Source organism: Manis javanica, chromosome 13, assembly GCF_040802235.1.
Source record: "Manis javanica isolate MJ-LG chromosome 13, MJ_LKY, whole genome shotgun sequence".
NCBI classification, from domain to species: domain Eukaryota; kingdom Metazoa; phylum Chordata; class Mammalia; order Pholidota; family Manidae; genus Manis; species Manis javanica.
This window is the reverse complement of record NC_133168.1, coordinates 36,306,817-36,320,297: the sequence shown is the minus strand read 5'-3', so window position 1 is coordinate 36,320,297 and position 13,481 is coordinate 36,306,817. Positions and strand designations below refer to the sequence as shown.

General features: G+C 38.2%; 1 long non-coding RNA gene across 1 annotated transcript in view; it reads left to right on the top strand.

Annotated features, from left to right (window-relative positions):
* Nucleotides 1–10,869, top strand: part of LOC118972311 (uncharacterized) — a 41,302-nt gene extending 30,433 nt beyond the window's left edge. Inside the window, exon 2 of the long non-coding RNA XR_005061213.2 lies at nt 8,888–10,869. This is a non-coding gene — a long non-coding RNA (uncharacterized lncRNA). The remainder of the gene's footprint in view (nt 1–8,887) is intronic.
* The last annotated feature ends 2,612 nt before the right edge of the window (nt 10,870–13,481 follow it).

Genomic DNA, 13,481 nt, shown 5'->3' with positions numbered 1-13,481 from the left:
AGGTATCCTACAGTTTGGGAGAATATATTTGTAAATGATGTATCTTACAAGGGGTCAACATTCAAAATACATAAAAAAACTCACATGCCTCAACACCCAAACAGCAAATAACATGATTAAAAAATGGGCAGAGTCACAACACAGAGAGGACAAGTAGTGACTCTACAACATTTTGCTAAGCTGATGGACAGTAACCGTAATGTGGTTGTTAGGGGGGACCTGATATAGGGGAGAGCATAGTAAACATAGTATTCTTCATGTAAGTATAGATTAAAAATTTAAAAAAAAAAAAAGAAAGAAAGAAAGAAAGAAAAGGGGGATTACTCCTTGATAGGATAAAACTATTGGTAAATCAAAGATCAACGCATGCTTTAAATATCCTTAATGTTGATCACTTAAAGGGTGTCAGATGATCAGCTATGGAGTTACTCTTTTCTGATAATATTCCTTTCTCTTAGTAAAAAAAAAAAAAAGCAGTTACTGTGTGCTGACCTCCAATGAGTTCTGCACAGTGGTATAGAGGGCATGTCAAAGTGTGGGCAAAGGGTCTGTTTGTTTCTATGCAGAAGATCAAGGCCTAGCTTGGATACCCAGAAAATGAACTAAGATATGATATGAGAAGGAGCTTCCGGCATCAGCACTCTCTGGAGGACTTGTGCTGGGGGATGATCATCAAAAAGCCTCCACAGGGATTTGGACGATGCTGCGGTTGTGGCTGCATCCAGCCCACCATCTCCTGGACTTGCCATAGGAATGAGGAGGGAGATGTCTAGGCTGGCATGTGCATACAGTGAGACAACGAATTTGACCGGATCTGTACTGTTGGAACTCAACCAGGAGTTGGGGGGGTGCAAGGTGTAGCACTCCAAAATCTTATGACTATAGACTATCTATGGTTAAAAGAACATATGGGATGTGAACATATCCCAGAAATGGGCTGCTTTAATTTGTCTGATTTCTCTCAGACTGTTCAAGTACAGTTGGACAATATCCATCATATCATAGACAAATTTTCTCAAATGCCTAGGATGCCTAAATGGTTTTCTTGGCTTCACTGGAGATGGATGGTAATTATAGATTTGCTTTGTTTATGTCACCGTATTCCTATTATGTTAATATGTGTGTGCAAATTAGTTAGTAGTTTAAAACCTATACATACTTAAGGTACTCTACAAGAAGATATGTCAAAGAAATAATCAATCCTCCCATGTTTCCTTCATATGCTACATCTATAGCTTTTCTTCTTCCTTCCTAATTACAACCCTTAAATAGAATTCGTGCCTCATATCGAATTTACCGAGTATCATAATTCCTCCAGGTGGTAAAGATACCTCGAGACAAGTGCTGGGCATAGAAGCCACAGGGCATAAATCTGCAAAGAAGTAAAAAGCTAACCTTTGCAAACAATATGGCTTCTCTCTCACTTACCAACTTTACATTTCCCTGTATGGCCCCGGAAGATGACTGGTTAGCCAGAGACGGGTAAGATTCCTCAAGGGAGGAACAACCTAAGACAGGCACAGTCGCAGGGGGGCTATCAGGTGAGAATTTGGGGATCAACAGAGGTGAGGCTCAGAACCTCACCCCCCCTGCTTTGAGAGAAATCTTCTGCATCCGTGGATGTCTTGCTGCCCTTGTCTAGCCTGGATTAATACTTAGTCCATAGGCACACACCTGATCATCTGATCATCTACATTTGCCTTCTTACAGCACTAAACTATGTTTTCTACCTTTATCTTGCATCTACCTACCACTTCAGCATTTTATTAAAAATAAAAATAATAATAATAATAGGAGAAATGTGGGATCAACATATAAATCAAGTACAAAAATCAAACTAATATTCATATTTGACCTGATTGTTTATAGGTCATAATGCACGATCAAAATCGAAAGTTTCTGTGATGAATGCCCTTGTACTGTTCACCATGTAAGAATTTATTCACTATGTAAGAATTCGTTCACCATGTAAGAACTTGTTCGTTATGCTTCAGAAGATTGGAGACTGACGAGAATTAGGCTTGAGATGGATTAATGATTGTACATTGAGCGTTGACCCCCTATACTGAATTTTATTGTCGTTAACAACCATTTGATCAATAAATATGAGAGATGCCCTCTCAAAAAAAAAAAATAAGAGGTAGGGGGTGCTTCATTCTCATGCAAATGATTTTGCCAGAGAATAAAAAATTAATAACAGCAAAAAAAAAAAATGGGCAGAGTACATGGAGAGACAGTACTGCAATGAAAAATTTAAGATGGCCAACAGGCTTATGAAAAAATGCTCCATATCACTAATCATCAGGCAAATGCAAATTTATACCACAATGAGGTATCACCTTACACAAGTAAATATATCCAGCATTGAAAAGACTAAGGACAATAAATGTTGGCATGGATGTGGAGAAAGGGGAACCCTCCTACACTGCTGGTGGGAGTATAAGCTAGTGCAATCATTGTGGAAAGCAATATGGAGGTTCCTCAAAAACTATAAATAGAAATATCATTTGACCTGGGAATCCCACTCCTTGGAATTTACACAAAGAATGCAAGTTCTCAGATTCAAGAGATATATACACCCCTATATTGATCACAGTACTATTTACAATAGCCAAGATATGGAAGCAACTTAAGTGTCCATCAGAAGATTAATGCATAAAGAAGAGGTGGTACATATACACAATGTATATTCAGCCATAAGAAAGAAACACAATGTTTCTATTCAGCCATAAGAAAGAAACAAATCCTCCCATTTGCAACAACATGGATGGGGCTGGAGGATTTTATGCTCAGCGAAATAAGCCAGGTGGAGAAAGACAAGTGCCAAATGATTTCCCTCATTTGTGGAGTATAACAGTGAACCAAAATTGAAGGAACAAAATAGCAGCACATTCAGAGACTCTAAGAAGGGACTAGTGATTATCAAAGGGGAGGGGTGTGGGAGGGAGGGTGGGGAGGGAGGGAGAAGGAGGCAATTGAAGGGTATTATGTTTAGTACACATGGTGTGGGGGATCATGGGATAAACAGTGTAGCACAGGGAAGGCAAAGAGTGAATCTGTGGCATCTTACTACACTGATGGACAGTGACTGCACTGGGGTATGGGGGGGGACTTGATAATAGGGCTAAATGTAGTAACCACATTATTTTTTCACGTGAAACTGTCATAAGAGTGTATATCAATAATACCTCAAAAATTATTTTAAAAAGATGCTACAGTGTCACTATTTGCTTTCTCTGTGGTACACTGTCTTCACCATGATTCCCCACACACCATGTGTGCCAATCTTAATACCCCTCAATCCCCTTCTCCCTCCCTATCCACCTGCCCTTCCCCACCCCTCCCCTTTGGTAACATCTAATTCCTTCTTGGAGTCTGTGAGTCTGCTGATAACTTGTTCCTTCAGTTTTGCTTTGTTGTTATACTTCACAAGTGAGAAAAATCATTTGGTACTTGTCCTTCTCCGCCTAGTTTATTCACTGAGCATAAAATCCTCCAGCTCCATCCATGTTGCTGTAGGATTTCTTTCTTTCTTATGGCTGAATAGTATTCCATTGTGTATATGTACCACCTCTTCTTTATCCATTCATGTACTGATGGACACTTAGGTTGCTTCCGTATCTTGGCTATTGTAAATAGTGCTGCAATAAACATAGGGTTGTGTACATGTTTTTGAATCTCATAACTTGTATTCTTTGGGTAAATTCCTAAGAGTGAAATTCCTGGGTCAAATGGTATTTCTATTTTTAGTTTTTTGAGGAACCTCCATATTGCTTTCACAATGGTTGAACTAGCTTACATTCCCACCAGCACTGTAGGAGGGATTCCTTTCTCTGCAACCTCTCCAGTATTCTTAGTCTTTTGCATGCTGGCCATCCTAACTGGTGTAAGATGATATCTCATTGTGGTATTTGCCTGATAATTAGTGATGTGGAGCATCTTTTCATGTGCCTGTTGGCCATCTGAATTTCTTCTTTGGAGAATTATCTGATCATATCTTCTACCAATTTTCATTTGGGTTATTTGCTTTTTGGTTGTTCAGGTGTGTGAGTTCTTTATATATTTTGGATGTTGACCCCTTGTTGAATATGTCATTTACAAATATATTCTCCCATACTGTAGGATGCCCTTTTGTTCTGCTGATGGTGTCCTTTGTTCTACAGAAGCTTTTTACCTTGATGTAGTCCGAAGTGTTCATTTTGCTTTTGTTTCCCTAGCCTGGGAAGATGTATTCAGTAAAAGTTACTCATTTTTATATTCAGGAGATTTTTTCCTATGTTGTCTTCTAAGAGTTTTATGGTTTCATGATGTACATTCAGGTCTTTGATCCATTTCAAGTTTAAGATGGATTGTGTATGGAGTTAGACAATAATACAGTTTTACTCACTCGAGTGTAGCTGTCCAGTTTTGCCAACACCAGCTGTTGAAGGGCCTCTCATTTCTCCACTGTGTGTCCATGGGTCCTTTGTCACATATTAATTGACCATATATGCTTGGGTATGCATCTGGGCTCTATAGTCTCTTCCATTGGCCTATGGGTTTGTTCTTGTGCCAGTACCAAACTTTTTTGATAACTGTGGCTTTGTTGTAGAGCTGGAAGTCAGGGAGCGTAATCCCCCAGCTTTATTCTTCCTTCTCAGGATTGCTTTGGCTATTCAGGGTCTTTTGTGGTTCCATATGAATTTTAGAACTATTTGTAGTAGTTCATTGTAGAATGCTTTTGGTATTTTGATAGGAATTGCATTGAATCTGTAGATTGCTTTAGGCAGGATGGCCATTCTGACAATATTAATTTTCTCTGTCCATGAGTATGGGATGTGTTTCCATTTATTTGTATCTTCTTTTATTTCTCTCATGAATGTCCTGTCATTTTCAGAGTGAAGGTCTCTCACATCTTCCTTAGGTTTATTCCTAGATATTTTATTCTTTTTTATGCGATTGCAAATGTAATTGTTTTCCTGATTTCTCTTTCTGATTTTTCATCATTGGTGTATAGCAATGCAACAGATTTCTGTGTATTAATTTTGTATCTTGCAACTTTGCTGAATTCAGATATTAGATCTAATAGTTTTGGAGTGGATTCTTTAGTTTTTTTTATGTAAAATATCATGTCATCTGCAAACAGTGACAGCTTAACTTCTTTGCCAATCTAGATTCTTTTTATTAGTTTGTGTTATCTCATGGCCATGGCAAGGAGCTCCAGACTTTGTTGAATAGAAATGGAGACAGTGGGTATCCTTGTCTTCTTCCCCATCTTAAAGGAAAAGCTTTCAGCATCTCACTGTTAGGTATGATGTTAGCTATGGGTATGTCATATATGGCCTTTATTATGTTGAGGTTCTTTCCCTGTAAACCCATTTGTTGATAATTTTTATCATGAATGGATGTTGCATTTCGTTGAAAGCTTTTTCGGCACCTAAGAAAATGATCATGTGTATTTTATTCTTCTTTTTGGTGGTGTGGTGGATGATGTTGATGGATTTACTAATATTGTACCATCCTTGCATCCCTCGAATAAATCCTACTTGATCATGGGGGATGAATTTTCTTTACATATTTTTGAATTCAGTTTGCTAATATTTTGTTGAGTATTTTTGCATGTACATTCATCAGGGACTTTGGTCTGTAATTTTCATTCTTTGTGTTGTCTTTTACTAGTTTTAGTATTGGAGTTATGCTGGCCTCATAGAATGAGTTTGGAAATATTCCCTCCTCTTTTATTTTTTGGAAAACTTTAAGAAGGATGGCTATTAGCTATTAAGTAAATGTTTGATAAAATACATCATAGAAACAATCTGGTTCACAGTTTTCTTCTTAGGTAGTTCTTTTATTACCAGTTAAATTTCATTGCTGGTAATTGGTCTGTATAGATTTTCTGTTTCTTTCTGGGTCAGTCTTGGAAGGTTGTATTTTTCTAGAAAGTGGTCCATTTCTTCCAGGTTATCCAGTTTCTTACCATGTAATTTTTCATAGTATTCTATCATAATTCTTTGTATTTCTGTGATGTCCACAGAGATTTTTCCTTTCTCATTTCTGATTCTGTTTATGAGTGTAGACTCTCCTTTTTTCTTGATAAGTCTGGCTAGGGGTTTATCTATTTTGTTGATTTTCTTGAAGAACCAGCTCCTTCTTTCATTTATTCTTTCCATTGTTTTATTCTTCCCAATTTTATTTATTTATGGTCTAATCTTTATTATGTCCCTCCTTCTGCTTACTTTGGGCCTCATTTGTTCTTCTTTTTCTAGTTTCTTTAACTGTGAGTTTATACTGTTCATACGGGATTGCTCTTCTTTCCTGAGGGAGGCCTGTATTGCAATATACTTCTCTCTTAGCTCGGCCTTTACTGCGTCCCACAGATTTTGTGGTGATGAATTATTATTGTCATTTGTATCCATGTATTGCTTGATCTCTTTTTTTATTTGGTCATTGCTCCATTGGTTATTTAGGAGAAAAATATATTTTATATTAAAAGGAAATCATTTTAAAGTTGAATTAGGAAGGAAAAAATAAACCAAGAGTCATAGGAACAAATCCTCTCTGACCAACTCCTCCCACTGACCCCAAAGATGCACAGAGCTGCTCCAGTTAGTGGACAACGTAGGCTCCCTGAGTAGTTACCTAAGTTCTGCACAGAGCTGCAGATCCTAAGCATACTTCTCCTGTGCCAGACCATCATCTCTATCTCAGCAGACTTGCTCCTGCTCAGCCAGCCATACTGACTCCCCAGAACACAATGCAAAACAGCACTTTGTCCCTTAGAAGCCTCTGGAAGTTTCTGCATGCACTATGTTCTGCCAAAGCCCCAACCTCCTGTGATCTACACTGAGCCCCCTTCTCAGCTGAGCTGGAACAGAGACCTCTGAGTTCCTGATCTGTTTATACTTCTTTCATGGTTGAATGTAAATATTTCCCTGTAGTGTAAGTTTGTTATTGTGACAATATGCTGTGTTTCGGTGGCAGTGAGTAGAATTTGTATGAATAGCAGGACGTTGCCATCCAAGGTAACACCATCCATAGCTTGATAAAGAGCCCACAGAACCCATTCTACTCCATTTCATGAGTTTCTTTCCCTCTTCGAAGTTCACTGAGATGAAAAACTTCCCACAGGTCTGAACTTACTGCTAGGTTTATAAACTCAGTTAACATTTCCTTCTAAAAAGAGACCCATGGTTCCAGTGTATTCATCTCATTTGAAAAATGAAAAAATGAGCACATAAAATCTTTCAAGTTCCTGTATACAGAAATATACTGCAGGAAAAGGAGGGTATTATTATTTCATACCATCACAATTTCCCCTGAAGGCATTTCAGTTCAATGTGACCCACTAATGTTAGCATCCACAACCCCCCAACCATGTGCTGTGTGTGCTCAGCTATCACCTTTGTGTTCAAATTTCTCTTTCCCTCAATGCCACACCATCCCTGCATGGCATACGCTATCAATCTTTCTTCAGACACATCTCAAAACAACTCTTCTTAACTTCCCAGGTGAGAGCAACATCATTCTTTTACCCTGCAATAAGACGCTAATGCAGGTGAAAATGCTTGCAAAATTATAAAATTCTATGAAAACTGAAATACCCTACTAACACCTTTCAATACACAAATGAACTCAAAGGGTGCTGCTGTAATCCTGCAGTGTACACTTAACATTGTCCCCACTGATAGAGGAAGCACAACGGCTTGGCTCACACAGGTTTCCTGTCAAGTATTTTTTACATGGAAGGAATACAGGGTTCACTTAAAATATTGTTTATGATAATCAACTAAAATAAATAATTCCTTAACAATAATAGGCAAACTAGTCTTACAGGAATACAAAGTATCACTAATATCTGCCCCAGCCCATGTTAAAGGGCCCTACTCTTTGTGTGTACAGAACATTCAGAGTTATTCAGTTAACACCAGGACTTGCATCTCTATTGAGAGTTGACATGTATATCTGTTGTTCCTCCTCTTAGGGGACATCCAGTTTAGGTAGAGAAGCTTATATCCCCCTGCCCCCTCCCTTTGCAGTGCCTGGAGACAACTTTTCATAACAGGAGATGAGTATTTTGGATTCTTGATATTTCTATTCTCTTCTCATCCCTATGTGATCCACACTGCCCAGGAAAGAGTGTCCTGCGGCCATGGCACTTGTCTGGTAACAACAAAGTGGTTCATAATATCAAACAAGTATCAATGATGACTGATAGTTCTGTAAGGAAATGAAGGGCACTTCTAAAAAGGACGATATGTGAAGGAAAGCAGTCACTTTCAGTTCCTTGCTATGATGCTTCATGTCTCTAACTGTGGTTTGGGTGTTACTTCTTGTCATATATCTGTTTGCTTTCATCAAACTGACAGTGGTATCACAGAGTAAAAGGTCCTGCCTCTTTGGGTAGACTATCATGCAACTTCTCAGTGTAGGAAAGCTGAGCAGTTCCCATCATCGAGAATTAAAGTGGAAAGTTATCATATACATTTTATTTAAAGCTGTGGAATTATATAATATGACCAAGGTAATAAGTGCAGAATGAAAGGAGGAAAAGGCTAGGGCAGATACTTCCAGGATCGGCACTTAGAGGTTAGACATATAAGGAGAAGCCAGAAGGAGGAAGGAAAGAGTGTCTCACATGCCCATTGAACCATTAGAGAAAACACTAAATAATGCAGGGATTGATTTTTCTGACGAAACAAAAAGGCCTAATCAACAAGTTAGGTTAACTCATTACCTCAATGTCATCATGGCAACTTGATTAAGTGCCGATGACAATGATCAGGAAACAAGAAGAAATTGATGATGAATTGAAGAAAGGAAATTATTGCTCAAGTCGAATCTCTGAGGAGAGAACAAAGTTTTCAAAGAGCACTAGTGACATTTTAAACCAATTCGTTCTCTGTTGCAGGGGCTGCTCTGGGCACTGGAGTATATCTAACAGCATCCCGGTCTCATCTGCCTCCAAACCAGCAGCACCACCACAGCCCAAGCCAAAAGTAACTCTAGATGGCTCCAAATGCCTTGTGGAGTCAAAATCACCAACACTTGAGGCACACTGGGGTCGATCAAAACTGACCCTGACCATGAGTGGAGGGGTTGATCTCTAATAGGGGCGGACACAGTCTACACACTGCAATTTTTCTTTTAAGGAGGGAGGTCACTGAGGGGACACCAGTGAGGGTAACTTTCTGACTTTTAGGTCATTACCTGGGGCTGGTGGAGTCACCGGACAGAATGTTGTTGAGGGTTCCAAAGAGGAAGGACAGTATCATGTATTCATTATGCAATCCAAGAAAGCAAATTATTTAATGTAGTAGAATTTTATAACTTTAGCCATAAATTTAAAGACCAGATAAACTCTGAGGTATTTATGTTTTATCCTAGTCACTCAGATCTCTGAGCAGGGTAGGAATGCATTCCAATTGTGTTGTAAGAGTTAGGGCTTGCCAGCTGATCATAACATACACAAATGGAGCTAGTGGCTTTAGAAAGAAGGGAGTATAGGGCTAAAATACACCATTTTAGACCCACTTCTGCAGGAGACTGTAGGGGGTTTATCCTGAATGATGCTGACCCAATCTGGGTGTGAAATCTAGAAAGGAACAGGTAAACTAGGAAGCAGTAGTCTGAAGGAGGTGCTCTAAGTCACGATATAATTAGTGCAATTATTGGTGAGTTCTTCATTCAAGTCCCCTACCTGTGGGCCACTGTTCTCACCACTGTGAACACAGCCCTGAACACAAACCTCTACCTCTCTCAAGGGATTTACAATCAGGTCAGAAATATAGATAATAAACATATATATTTATTACACCAGGGAGCAATGAGTGCAATAATTATTTGTTAGTTTGCTGGCCTCTCCTGGTCTGGGCCTGTCTGAATATCGTTCAGATGAACCTTGAAATCAACATCACCATGGGTGATAGAAGCTGAGGTTGAGAGTAAGGAAAGGAACCAAAAGCTGAAATTTTAATGGATGAAGATGACTGAACCAGGAAGGATGGTCAAGAGGGAGAGAGAATCACTCTGTAGAGAAGACTGACTTGTTCTGAAGATTGTTTGATTTTCATGAAGTTGAGCTTTAAGGGAGAATGGGAAATAGGTTGGAAGTATCCAAGGAAGCACGGAAGGTGTGAGGAGGGAAAGGAAGAAGGAATTGATAGAAGTTTATGCATATACTTAGTGATAGAGTGAATTTAAAATTAGAGACACCTATTACATAATTATGATACATTTTATATAATATACACTTAAATGTAAATATATGAATGGATATATATGCTTTAGCTTTTAAATGATCTGTGGCATATACATAATCAAAAAAAGGCAGGTGAATATAAAATTGAATATTATAAATAAGAATGCAAATGTTATCGAATATTACAGTGTGCAAAATACCACATTATCTAACTGGATGCATATAGAATCAATGTAATGAGGAAATGAAATAATGAAAAGAGCAGTCTTTCAACAGGCATAGTCGGCTTCCTACTTCGGCTTTTTCCTTCTTCAGCCCTTTGGAGCCAAGAAGTGTGGAATGTGGCTACAGAAGAGAAGAGATGGTCTTCTGTCAAATTGAATTTCTCAAAAGTTGTTTTCAAGGAAGGAGACTGGATCACCTGTGTTCACATTTGTAGTTGTGTGGCAATGCTCTTCAGAATAAATCAGGCATACCAACTGCTGAGTCCAGAAGGTTCCTGTAAAAGAAATAATTTTATTTTCAACATGAAGAAGTTCTCAAAATGTTCCAAACTATAGCATCAGTGTTTAAGTCATGTATATTGTTATTCAACTAGGGATAATGATAATGTTGTCTGCGTGGATTCTTTAAGATATGTAAGGTTCAGTAAAGGTAAAAGACAATAAAGACTGCTTTTGTTTCACTTTTAAGATGATGGTCCATTCAAAACTGCCAGGGCGTTTGTCAACAAATGCATTCCTTTAATCATTCTCTGTGCTTTCTCTCTTTCATATGGTATCTTTACATGCCTACCTCTATATTTCATCCTCACTTCCACTTCCTGATCATTAGCTAATTAAGCACAGATAAAAAGAATCCCTCCAAAGAAGTAACTTTTAATCTTTCCCACCTTCCCGCTGTTTTCGCACTTTGCCATGATCTCTACTTAAGGAAATGGTGTTTACTACAAATAACTAAAGGAGAACACGTGACACTCACATACACAGAAAGGGAAAGATGCTGCCTGAAGTTGGACCCTGGTTTTCAGTGGGATCCGTGAAACTCTTAGGATGACTCTTTCAGGTAATTCCAATTAAAGTGGACATTTCTGAAGAAATAGTTGGGTGTGATTGCCTGTGTTTTTTTTTTTCCTTACATTTCTTCACAAGCTACATATATGGGACTAGTGAGATTTAAAACACACCCGCTAAGAAGGGCTGCTTCTGGTATTTCAACAAACCAAACAGACTTACCCCACCTTTCAGGATAGTAATGTGAGTTCTGGAGTGAGTAAACATACGGGCCCCTCATCAGTTCCCGGGCTAACCTTCCTTCCCAAAGGCTTCCGAGTGAAGACTATGACCACATGTGCCTACATCCTAATATAGCTGGCGCTAAAACTCAATGTTCTGGGGCTCTGAAAGGTTTCTCATATAAATATTCCTTTCCCTGATAACAGATACTGCTCCTGAGAGGTCTCACAGCTTCCTGATGACAGAGGGGATAATTATAATGTCCTGATGGGGCTACAGGTCTCCAAAGATTCAAGAAAATGAGGACTGCAACAAACTGTCCCCCAGGCAAAATAGACAGCATGTCTTCTCCTCCTCCTCCTCCTCCTTCTTCCTCTGCTTCTGTTCCTTTTCCCAGCTTGTTGTTCTCTTTCTACTTTCTGATTTTTGCCATTTTTGGTATTGAGATGTTAAATTATATTACATTTTCTGCAGTTCATGCTGTAGTATCACCACACCTCATCCAATCTCAAGCACTGCCTTATCTGTTTATTTCTCTTATTCTCCTTCCCGCTTCCATTATACACCTTCCCTCACCATAGGTGACAGTTCCTGGGGCTTCTAGGGCCTGTGTCTTTTCCTGTGATGTATTGCTATGTAATGAGTATGCTCTGGACTTGTATTTTCAAACTATAAGCATTATTTCCCGCTCCTTGCCTGCATTCAGCATCACTCCCATTCCTAAAACTGTCAATCTAATAGACATAAAGTAGCAATTCATTCTTTACCAACTTTACATTCCTTTGTTTATTTTGGTGGGAAGTGGTTATCTTCTAAAACTTTCAAGTTCATTACTTTGGTTCTTTTTACACTCACACTGCTGCCTTCTACTTCTGATTTATTGTCAAATATTCTAGATATTTACCCACTGAAAATTTTAGATATAGCAAATATTTTCTCTCATTCTGTAATCTATTAATTTTGGTCAGGGGATTTTTTGTTATGCAGTATCTACAAAAACTAATTTGATGTAACTGAATTTATCAGATGTTTCACCTGTGATTGCTGCTTTGGACATTTGGCTGAGAAGCTCTTCCCCATGCAAGGTCACAGTGACTTTTCTTCTAGATTTTCCTAACAGAAATTCCTTTGTAGCTTATGCTTGATATTAGTGTCTTAAATAGAACTAGAATTCTCTCTAGTGTATGGTGATAGGTATCCTGTTGTATTTCTAATATATAGTGAGGCAGCTCTCCCAAGAATCAAGAATGCATCCTTTCTCCATTAATAGTTGAGCCATGCTTAAATTTGTATGGAGTCTCTCATAAATCTGAACTTGTGACTCCAGACTTTTCTGTCCCTGTGACCTATTTGTTCTTGTGTACATACTATACTGGTTTCCTAAGTGTGGCCTTGCAAAGAATAAAAAGACATAAATGTGCAAATATGAGGTATGTTACCAGGTGATAAATATATTGTGGAGACAAAGTAAAGCAGCAAATAGAATTCTAATTTTTTGAGTGATGCTGAGTATTTAAATACTACCATCCAGAATTGCTTCACCAAGAATGCAATATTTAAATAAGGAGAGATAGGTGGGAAAAATGTACTTTATGCAAATATGTTGGGAAGTGCATTACAGTAAAAGAACCATTCAGTACAAAGAACCTGACATAGGAATATGACCTTTATATTTCATTAAGAGCAAAAAAACCATTGTTTCTCTGTTAAAATATTTAAAATATTTAACAAATGCTTAAGGAAGTAATGCCGGCCATTCTGAAACTATTTCAAATATTAGAAGATGAGGAATACTGCCAAATTCATTTTACAAAGCCAGCATTACATGAAAATAAAATCACACACAAGAAAAGAAAATTACAGGCCATTATTTTTGTTGAACATTTGTGAAAAAGCTACGAATGAGAAATTAGCAAACTGAATTCAATAATACATTGATAGCACCATACTTCATGGTCGAAATGGATTCATTTGAGTGTTGCAAGAAGGGATCAACATCCACAAATCAATCAATGTGATGCACCACATTAACAAAGAATCATCTAAAATATTATAAGCTCAATAGATGA